General features: G+C 40.3%; 1 long non-coding RNA gene across 1 annotated transcript in view; it reads right to left on the bottom strand.

Annotated features, from left to right (window-relative positions):
- Positions 1–1,239: 1,239 nt before the first annotated feature.
- Positions 1,240–11,418, bottom strand: part of LOC105519421 — a 14,736-nt gene continuing 4,557 nt past the window's right edge. The window contains exon 3 of the long non-coding RNA XR_001002964.1: positions 1,240–1,677. This is a non-coding gene — a long non-coding RNA (uncharacterized LOC105519421). The remainder of the gene's footprint in view (positions 1,678–11,418) is intronic.

The following is an 11,418-nucleotide window of genomic DNA, read 5'->3' as shown; positions in this document are numbered from 1 at the left end:
CGTTCACATCACTCTATCTTTCTTAATAATGTCCAGAGGAAGAAAGATATTTAACATTTGCCCCAACACAACTTTCAATAAATAAGAGCTAATATTTTCCTTCACTTATTTCACTTAATACTCTTTGCAGTCACTGTTCAATAGTTTTCTCCTAAATATCTTTTTTTCTCTTTTTTACTTCAGTGGCAAAAATCCTAATACCTTTTTAACTCTGGGATTCTATCAAAAATTTTCTAAGTTTCATGTCAATATGAAAGGTTGGTAACAAATGCCTGAGGAATACTAAAAGTTGATTTAGACATGCCTGAAATATAAGATACATTAGTAACATTTTAGTATAGCTGGAAATTCTTTTTTTTTCTTGTTTTTTTTTTTGAGAGGGAGTCTCCCTGTCGCCCAGGCTGGAGTGCAGTGGTGCGATCTCAGCTCACTGCAAGCTCCACCTCCTGGGTTCACACCATTCTCCTGCCTCAGCCTCCAGAGTAGCTGGGACTACAGGCGCCCGCCACCTCGCCCGGCTAGTTTTTTGTATTTTTTAGTAGAGACGGGGTTTCACAGTGTTAGCCAGGATGGTCTCGATCTCCTGACCTCATGATCCGCCCATCTCAGCCTCCCAAAGTGCTGGGATTACAGGCTTGAGCCACCGCGCCCGGCCCCTATTTTTCTTTTTTAGGTAAGTTTGATAAGTATTCTCATAGGGAATAAGGTCAAGTAGAATTTTTTTTTTTTTTTTGAGGCAGGGTCTCTCTGTTGTCCAGGCTAGAGAGCAATGGTGTGTTTGTAACAACCTCGGACTCCTGGGCTCAAGCAATCCCCCCACCTCAGCCTCCCTAAGCTGATTTCTTAATAAAACAGAATACAGATAGGAAAATGTGGCCAACAAAGTTTGAACAAGGAAAAACTAAAGATACAAAGCAGCATATGCCTTTCCCATTTAGTTGTTTGTAACCCTCTTAAAAAACAATATTCTATTTTCAGGGAAATGCAAACTGTAGTTTATATTAGTTTTACATCTTCATCAATAGAGCTGGCTGGTATGCAGGTAGGATTTGTGAGACATACATAATGTCAAAGTCCCCACCTTGGCATATTCAAACAGCAAATCTATGACGTTTCTAACTGAAACCAAACAACCATATCCATGCAGCAAAAATGCACAGTTCACAGGGATGAGCAAAATAAATACCTATGTTATACTGACAATTTAAAAGCACACTCCTGTATTAAAAAGGCAGGAAAAGCATTGATATTTGTATTTTAATAAAGGATAATAAAAGACACATTACAGCCAACTGTTAAAGCATTTTTTTTTTTAATTCTATGGTATAACAAAATCAGTTCAGGGTCTTTTTTTTCTGAACAAATGATCATGATCCCTTGGTCTTTCCCGTGGCATGCTGCTACAACAACCCTCTATGTCTAATCAGTCACCTATCAAGTGGCAAGTCTTTCATATTTGCTGCTTATAATTCCTAAATGGTCCATATTGAGTATTTTCATTTCTGGGTAAGGGAAAAAGCATTTTGGTCCATTAATTCACCCACTCGCTCCTGGAGGACATTAACCAATTCTGCTATTACAAAGACGTGAGTGTCATCAATGTCTTGAATGATAAACTTCTTCCCCAGGGCATTGGACTCATCCAAGTACAGCAGAAACTGCTTCATGGCAGGATCGCTGTAAAGACAAACACATGACTGTAAGACAGCTTGTTGTCAAATCACACCACAGAGACTTGAGCAATTAAATTTGAACATGTAGAATTTTTAGAATGATTTTTAAAGTTCTGTCACTCAATCCCTCACTTCCTCTCTGCCTTAAGTGTTAACAATTTATAGACATGGCTTCATTTTAGAACTATTAGTGTAAGTTAAAGAGGCAGAGGCCAATGGCAAGATTTTTAAAGAATAATTTGTCACTAAGTGAAAAAAATAAAAGCATATTCAAAGTTTTGTAGTTAGTAGGGCCTAGAACCACAGCTTTTTTTTTTTTTTTTTTTTTTTTGGAGACGGAGTCTCGCTGTGTCGCCCAGGCTGGAGTGCAGTGGCACGATCTCGGCTCACTGCAAGCCCCGCCTCCCAGGTTCATGCCATTCTCCGGCCTCAGCCTCTGAATAGCTGGGACTACAGGCGCCCGCCACCACGCCCGGCTAATTTTTTGTATTTTTAGTAGAGACGGGGTTTCACCGTGTTAGCCAGGATGGTCTCGATCTCCTGACCTCGTGATCCGCCCGCCTCGGCCTTCCAAAGTGCTGGGATTACAGGCTTGAGCCACCGCGCCCGGCCAGCTTTCTTAACTGATTTAAAAAATGAATTTCTTCCTTATCTATGCCCATTACATCTAAGGAACCAGCAGGTGTTCAATGTCTTACCAGTGACAAATTAACTTACAAAACCAGTTAAACAGTCACTTTGGTCAGGCAGAGTGTATAGCAAGAGTCATACCTGGATTCAACCCCAGCTTCATCACTTATCTGTGTGACCTTGAATAGAATACGTACTTATCTCCCAGAGCCTCTGTTCCCAAATACAAAAGTGAGGCTACCTAACAGAATTGTTTACGGAAATTACAGGAGATAATGTCAAGGATGGTGCTTGGCTTGCAATAGGTACTCAAGGGAAGAGATCCAAATTCAATTTTATTAACTTGTGGTTTTTGCTTTGGAAAGAATAGGATTTACAGCAAAATGTCTCTTTCATAAAAACCCTGAATTATGACAAAGGACACTCTTTAGATCTAATACACAATGTGTTTAGCAAAAAATGCATATAAAAATGTCAAGCTGCACCACAGATTTTTGCAATTCTTGAGAAAACAATCTCACATAATCTTTTGGTGTCTTGAGAATCATCAATATCAATTGTAAAGGTAACAATTTAATACAAAAGATGTCACTATAATTTACTGAAAATAAGAAAAATAAGGTTTAAGTACAAGCACAGGTATTAACTGATGCTAACACAGGAATTACTTCTATTCATAGATGAGTATGAGCCTCAGAACTGATTTGGGGGACTTTGGCTTTTACCAAGTGACATGATTTAACTTACAAACTGACTTAAATTTTAATTGTAAGGATCATATTGGCTGCTGGGCTGAGAAAAGATTGGGAGTGGCAGAGGCAAGGATGGAAGCAGAGGACCCATGAGGTGACATCCAGGCAAGAGATGATGATTTTGATGTAGGTGGTAATAGTGGAGGTGATGAGAAGTGGATGAATTCTAGATATATACTGACATAAAACCACATAATTTGCTAATACTGGACATGAGCTTTGAGAAAGAGGAACAAGGAAACTCCAAGATTTTTGGTCTGAGCAAATGGAAGACTGGAGATTTTTACTGAGATAAAGAGGAATGTGTAAGAAGAGGTTTGCAGGTAAGATCAAGTTTGGTTTTAGGGAGGGCATGGTGGCTTATGCTGTAATCCCAGCACTTCGAGAGGCCTAGGCTGGAGGATTGCTTGAGGTCAGGAGTTAGAGACTAGCCTGGACAGCACAGTGAGATCCTGACTGTATTTAAAAAAACAAAAAAAAGGTTTAGTTTTTGATGTTATATTTTGAGATGCCTACTGGCCCCTGAGTGAAGAAGCTGAGTAAGAAGTGACCACTGAGGTAGAAAGAAAACCCAAAGAGTCCTGAAAGCGACGTGAACAAAGGCTACTCAGGAAGTGGGAGTGATCAACTCTATCAAAAGCTTACAGGGTATAGCAAGATAAGGACTGAAAATTGCCCACTGGATTCAGAAAGTCACTGGACCTTGACAATAGCAGTTTTGGTGGAGTCATAATAGGGAAAGCATGACTGGAGTGGGTTTCATATGGGAGGATAGAATCAGAGACAGTGAAGAGAACCAAGTCTTCTCTTTACTGAGAAATTTTGCTACAATGACCAGAAAGGTAGATTGGAAGCTAGAAAGAGGGGTGGGAATCTGAACAGATGGGAATATCAACAGACCATAGATCTGGCGAAGTTGAAGAAATGATGGGGTGAGATATTAGAGGGAGTGAACTGGAAAGAGGAGGTGGTGGTCAGAGTCTGATGCCTGAAATGAGACTGAAGAGCTGGCATGTGGGTAAGGAAGGACAGGTCTAGCTACAACTATGCGAATGAGTGGCTGTGATGAGGTGGAGGATAAGCTCAGTGGAAAAGGAGGTCAGGGAACTGGGAGAACAGCATTATCCTGATACCAAACCCTGGCAGAGACACAACAAAAAAAGAGAATTTTAGGCCAATATCCCTGATGAACATCGATGTGAAAATCCTCAATAAAATACTGGCAAACTGAATCTAGCAGCACGTCGAAAAGCTTATCCATCACGATCAAGTAGGCTTCATCCCTGGGACGCAAGGCTGGTTCAACATATGCAAATCAATAAATGTAATCCATCACATAAACAGAACCAATGACAAAAACCACGTGATTATCTCAAAAGATGCAGAAAAGGCCTTCGACAAAATTCAACAGTCTTTCATGCTAAAAACTCTCCATAAACTAGGTATCGATGGAATGTATCTCAACATAATAAGAGCTAATTATGACAAACCTACAGCCAATATCATACTGTATGGGCAAAAACTGGAAGCATTCCCTTTGAAAACCAGCACAAGAGAAGGATGCCCTCTCTCACCACTCCTATTCCACATAGTATTGAAGTTCTGGCCAGGGCAATCAGGCAAGAGAAAGCAATAAAGGGTATTCAGATAGGAAGAGAGGAAGTCAAATCATCTCTGTTTGCAGATGACATGATTGTATATTTAGAAAACCCCATCATCTCAACCCAAAATCTTAAGCTGATAAGCAACTTCAGCAAAGTTTCAGGATACAAAATCAATGTGCAAAAATCACAAGCATTCCTATACACCAATAACAGACGAAGAGCCAAATCATGAGTGAACTCCCAATCACAATTGCTACTAACAGAATAGAATACCTAGGAATGCAACTTACATGGGATGTGAAGGACCTCTTCAAGGAGAACTACAAACCACTGCTCAAGGAAATAAGAAAGGAAAAAAACAAAGGGAAAAACATTCCATGCTCACGAATAGGAAGAATCAATATCGTGAAAATGGCCTTACTGCCCAAAGTAATTTATAGATTCAATGCTATCCCCATCAAGCTACCACTGACTTTCTTCACAGAATTGGAAAAAACTACTTTAAACTTCATATGGAACCCAAAAAGAGCCCACATAGCCAAGACAATCCTAGGCAAGAAGAACAAAGCTGGAGGCATCACACTACCTGACTTCAAACTATACTACAAGGCTACAGTAACCAAAACAGTGTGGTACTGGTACCGCAACAGATATATAGACCAATGGAACAAAACAGAGGCCTCAGAAATAACACCACACATCTACCACCATCTGATCTTTGACAAACCTGACACACACAAGCAATGGGGAAAAGATTCCCTATTTAATACATGATGTTGGGAAAACTGGCTAGCCATATGCAGAAAACTGAAACTGGACCCTTTCCTTACACCTTATACAAAAATCAACTCAAGATGGATCAAAGACTTAAACATAACACCTAGGACCATAAAAATCCTAGAAGAAAACCTGGACATAGACATGGACAAAGACTTCATGTCTAAAACATGAAAAGCAATGGCAACAAAAGCCAAAATTGACAAATGGGATCTAATTACACCAAAGAGCTTCTGCACAGATAGAAGAAACTATCATCAGAGTGAACAGGCAACCTACAGAATGGGAGAAGATTTTTTGCAATCTACCGGTCTGACAAAGGGCTAATACACAGAATCTACAAAGAACTTAAACAAATTTACAAGAAAAAAGCAAACAACTCCATCAAAAAATGGGCAAAGGATATGAACAGACACTTTTCAAAAGAAGACATCTATGCAGCCAACAGACATATAAAAAAATGCTCATCATCACTGGTCATTAGAGAAATGCAAATCAAAAACACAATGAGATAACATCTCACACCAGTTAGAATGGCGATCATTAAAAAGTCAGGAAACAACAGATGCTGGAGAGGTTGTGGAAAAATAGGAAAGTTTTTACAGTGTTGGTGGGAGTGTAAATTAGTTCAACCATTGTGGAAGACAGTGTGGCGATTCCTCAAGGATCTAGAACTAGAAATACCATTTGACCCAGCAATTCCATTACTGGGCATATACCCAAAGGATTTAAATCATTCTGCAATAAAGACACATGCACACATATGTTTATTGTGGCACTATTCACAATAGCTAAGACTTGGAACCAACCTAAATGTCCATCAATGATAGACTGGATTAGGAAAATGCAGCACATATACACCATGGAATACTATGCAGCCATAAAAAAGGATGAGTTCATGTCCTTTGTAGGGACATGGGTGAAGCTGGAAACCATCATTCTCAGCAAACTATCACAAGATCAGAAAACCAAACACCACATGTAAGTGGGAGTTGAACAATGAGAACACATGGACACAGGGAGGGGATCATCACACACTGGGGCCTGTGGGGGGTAGGGGGCTAGGGGAGGGATAACATTAGGAGAAATACCTAGTGTAGGTGACAGGTTGATGGGTGCAGCAATCTACCATGGCACATGTATACCTAGGTAACAAAACTGCATGTTCTGCACATTTAACCCAGAATTTAAAGTATAATAATAATACTAATAATAAAATAAAGAAAGTTGAACAACTGATTTGCAACCTGGTACTCGTAGTCACTGGCCAGATCACCAGGTGGCCCATTACTCAAGATAACCACTGCAACCACAGATGCTGACCACATACTGTACCCTTCATGTGCTTTGCCCAGCCCAGCCTGCATACCTTATCCCTGATGTCAATTCCTATGCTTTGCTTAATCAAAAAGTCCCTGTCAGCTTTTATGGGGATCAGCAGCAGAGTTCTTACTACTGTACTGTCTCCCTTGCACTTGTGGATAAACCCTGAATTAAAAGCCTCATCTGGGAAAACTGTGTAGCTGTGTTAATTTTTATTACATAGGGAGCCAAAGAGCCTGTGATCTGTAACAGCAATGTTAGTACCATAGCTACACTGCAGAGTTGATGGACTAGAGAATATTTCTAAAACATCTTGCTCATAGTAGGTACTCAAATGAGCAATTAAAATGTCAAGAGCCTGTGAGAGGATACAGGCAGAGAGGTTTAAATTACAACTAGTTCTATCCCTATCAAATGATTTACTGCTGGGAACAGGCACCCCGAAATCTGGCCATAAACTGGCCCCAAAACTGGCCATATACAAAATCTCTGCAGCACTGTGACATATTCGTGATGGCCATGACACCCACGCTGGAAGGTTGTGGGTTTACTGGAATGAGGAAAAGGAACGCCTGGCCTACCCAGGGCGGAAAACCACTTAAAGGTGTTCTTAAACCACAAACTAAAATAGCATGAGGGATCTGTGCCTTAAGGACATGCTCCTGCTGCAGATAACCAGCCAAACCCATCCCTTTATTTTGGCCCATCCCTTTGTTTCCCATAGGAATACTTTTAATCTATAATCTATAGAAACAATGCTTATCACTGGCTTGCTGTTAATAAATACGTGGGTAAATCTCTGTAAATCTCTGTTCGAGGCTCTCAGCTCTGAAGGCTGTGAGACCCCTGATTTCCCACTCCACACCTCTATATTTCTATGTGTATGTCTTTTATTCCTCTAGCGCCGCTGGGTTAGGGTCTCCCTGACTGAGCTGGTCTCAGCAATTTACTATTTTGATTACAGAACCATTAACCTGTGAATATATAATTCTAAGACATACATACATCCTCTTAAAAAGCAAACATAGGCTGGGCGTGGTGGCTCATGCCTGTAATCCCAACACTTTGGGAGGCCGAGGCAGGTGGATCACAAGGTCAGGAGTTCAAGACCAGCCTGGCCAAGATAGTAAAACTCCATCTCTACTAAAACTTCAAAAATTAGCCAGGCATGGTGGGAGGTGCCTGTAATCCCAGCTACTTGGGAGGTTGAGGCAGGAGAATCGTTTGAACCCAGGCGGTAGAGGCTGAAGTGAGCCAAGATCGTGCCACTGCACTCCAGGCTAGGTGACAGAGTGAGACTCCGCCTCCAAAAAAAAAAAAAAAAAAGCAAACACAATATTATACTTAGTTTTATAATGGAGAGATAGTATATGTAAAGTTTAGTAGCTTGGGCTCTGGAGCCACAATATCAGGATTTAAAAAATCCCAGTTTAACAACAGCTGTGTAACCGAGCGATTGATTAATTTCCCTGCATCTCACCTTGTGCATCCATAAATGGGGATGATAGCACCTACCTCAAAGGGCTGTTGTAAAAACTAAATTAATATTAGCAACTGCTTAGTATAGCACATGTCACATGGAAAACGGTGTTAGTACAGGAATCCAGGTGTTTTCACTTAACATCATTGCGCAATGTCATTTCCCTGAATCACTTAAAATGTCTGAGAATATTTTAATAGCTATATTACTTGATTAAAATACACCACAATCAACAAATTTCTTTTTCTAGCACATTAAATAAACACATTTTTATTGGCAGTTCTGATCATTTCCTAAATTTTTTTTTTTTTTAAATGGAGTCTCACTGTGTCGCCCAGGCTGGAGTGCAGTGGCACGATCTTGGCTCACTGCACCCTCTGCCTCTTGGGTTCAAGTGATTATCCTGCCTCAGCCTCCCCAGTAGCTGGGATTATAGGCATCTGCGACCATGCCCGGCTAATTTTTGTATTTGTAGTAGAGACAGGGTTTCACCATGTTGGCCAGGCTGGTCTCAAACTCCTGACTTCAAGTCATCCACCCGCCTCGGCCTCCCGAAGTGTTAGGATTACAGGAGTGAGCCACTGCACCCAGTGATTTCCTAAACTTATAGAAACGGAGTTACTGTGTTAAAGGATATAAAAGCACAAAACACCCATCACAAGTTGCTTTCAGTTGTTTCTTAGGATTATACTTCCATCAGCAGCTTGGTGGGGTGCCTGCTTTTTAAAAGCTATGACTGAAGACAGCAGCCTCCTCATTTACAAGGTATTTTGATATATAACATGCTAAATGGAGGCCTAGTATACACATCTGTTTTGAACTAAAACTTTAATTTATCAAGAATCTCATCTTATCCACTGTGAATCTCACTGTACGAATAGAGAGGCTGTAAAGGAACATTAACAAATTTGGAATTTTGCCTGAGATCACAAACCTGGACTCAATTTTGTTAACAAAACTCATTCAGTAAACAAATATTTACTAAGCCATATCTATATATGTGTATGTGTATCTCTCTCTCTCTCTCTCTATCTTAGGCACTGTTTTGGGTGCCTGGAAAACTTCAGTGAACATGGCCCTACTGAGAAGCAAAGGCTGAGAAAAGATTTATACATGCTGAGAAAAAAACAGAACAATGGTTAGATTGGTTTTGTCATACTTCTTACTAGCTTCTCACAAACAATACAGGTTTAGAAGCCAAACTCATAAGGATAAGGGTGGTTTAATAATACATATTTCTCCAGATTCTTTGCTATTGTGATGTAAACTGGTTAGAATTTGCACCTTGCCAACAAATTTTTGCTGAAGCACTTGCCAAACCAATTGTGGCAACTGTTAAACCAGAGGTCTGCTCCAGCATCTGGAACTGGACACAGACATAACGTGGTCATGTGTTGCATGCTTTGGTAATTGCCTGGGAGGCTAGACTTGGGAGAATACTCACTGTGAGCCTGGCAGTTAATGGTGGATCCCAACAAAGAGGAAGTTTTCACCAACCTTTCAGTTTTGACATAAAAATGTAAATTTATAAACATAAAACTTTTTTTATAGCCTTCAATTTTAGAATGTGATAAGCCCTTGGGCGTTAAGAATTTAACTATATCCAAGTGCCCTGATTTTTCAACTCAGTGAAGGTCAGAAAAAATGGCCATCATCATAATTTGGTTTACTTCTTTAGCAAATCTCTGCAGACTCAAAAATCAGTTAAACATAACTGATAGAAATGGAGCTTAAATATGGCAGTAAGTGAAGCCAACTTAAGATATATGTGGAACAGCACTATATAAGTTATTACACATTAGCTTATATTAATACAACGATGGGACTGGAATTTGGAGAGATTCCTGGGACAGTGGAAGCAGCTGTGAGATAGGAATTCAGCAGAACTAGTTTCTAAGACAGGAGAGACAGTAAACAACAGGTCAGAAGACCCGACTGATAAGCCAGGATACAGTAAAGAAACCAGCCAGAACCAAGATGGTGACAAAAGCAAACTTTACCACTATCATACACTAATCATAATGCATGAGCATGCTAAAAACCACCCCCACCGGCACCATAACAGTTTACAAATGCCATGGCAATATCTGGAAGTTACCCTGTATGGTCTGGACTGGGGACTCCTGGTTCCACAGAATCCCTGTCTCCCCTCCAGAAAACTCAGGAATAATCCACCACTTGTTTAACATATAATCAAGAAATGGCCATAAAATAGCCAGTTAGCAGGCCCCGCCTGCTGCCCACCCACCCCACCCCGTTCTGCCTATGGGGTAGCCACCCTTTTATTCCCTTATTTTCAATAAACTTGATTTCACTTTACTCTGTGGGCTCATTCTTGAATTCTTTCCTGCATGAAGCCAAAAACCAACTTGGCCTCCAGGGCTGAGCCTCAATTTTGGTGTTCACCTGCAACAGTTGTAGAAGATCCTTGAGGGTTTGCCCGTAAACTCCAGACCTATCAAATTCTATACTCCAATATGCCTAAAGGCTTCATATAATCCATGGATATTATGAAGTAATAAACAGATTTATGCTGATATCGTATTATTAACAAGCTTCTCCTTGGCATCAAATATGGACATAAGGGAAACTGAAGGACGTTTCCAGTTACCATCCTAACATCTGCATCTGACTGTGAAGGGGAATCCACTAGCACTGGCCATACCCTTTCCTTTGTGAATCTATGTTATTTCTTAAGCCCAAAATCTTTTTGGAAGACTTGCGTTTTTGGGAAGACAGAGTTACCCTTTCGAAAAATTGTGCAGACCACACTTTAGAATTCACTTTGAAGGGAAAAATTAGTTTTGCAAGGATGGTACCTACCTGCAAAATAAAATTTAATAGTCCTGGTGCAAAACACTTCTCCACAGGGAAACTGATTATTAAGCTGAAGCTGATTAACAATATTATTGCTTCTCAAAATTTAAATATCTTAACAAGATTCTTTGTATGCACAATTCTGATTTAGTAGATGTAGGGTGAGGACTGAGATTTTACATTTCTAACAAGCTCCAGATGATGCTAGTCTGGGGATTATCCTGAAGTGCAAAGTGATGGACAGTCATTAGAGAGACCAGGCAGAATTCAGAGGCTAGATACGGGACAGCAAACTAGGCACTGAGACTTCAGAGTCTCCCCAGAGTTTTTTTTTTTTTTTTGAGACGGAGTCTCGCTCTGTC

This window comes from Colobus angolensis, unplaced genomic scaffold (assembly GCF_000951035.1).
Source record: "Colobus angolensis palliatus isolate OR3802 unplaced genomic scaffold, Cang.pa_1.0 Scaffold35, whole genome shotgun sequence".
Classification (NCBI taxonomy): Eukaryota; Metazoa; Chordata; class Mammalia; order Primates; family Cercopithecidae; genus Colobus; species Colobus angolensis.
Note: the sequence above shows the minus strand (reverse complement) of the source record. Positions and strands in the feature narration are given on the sequence as shown.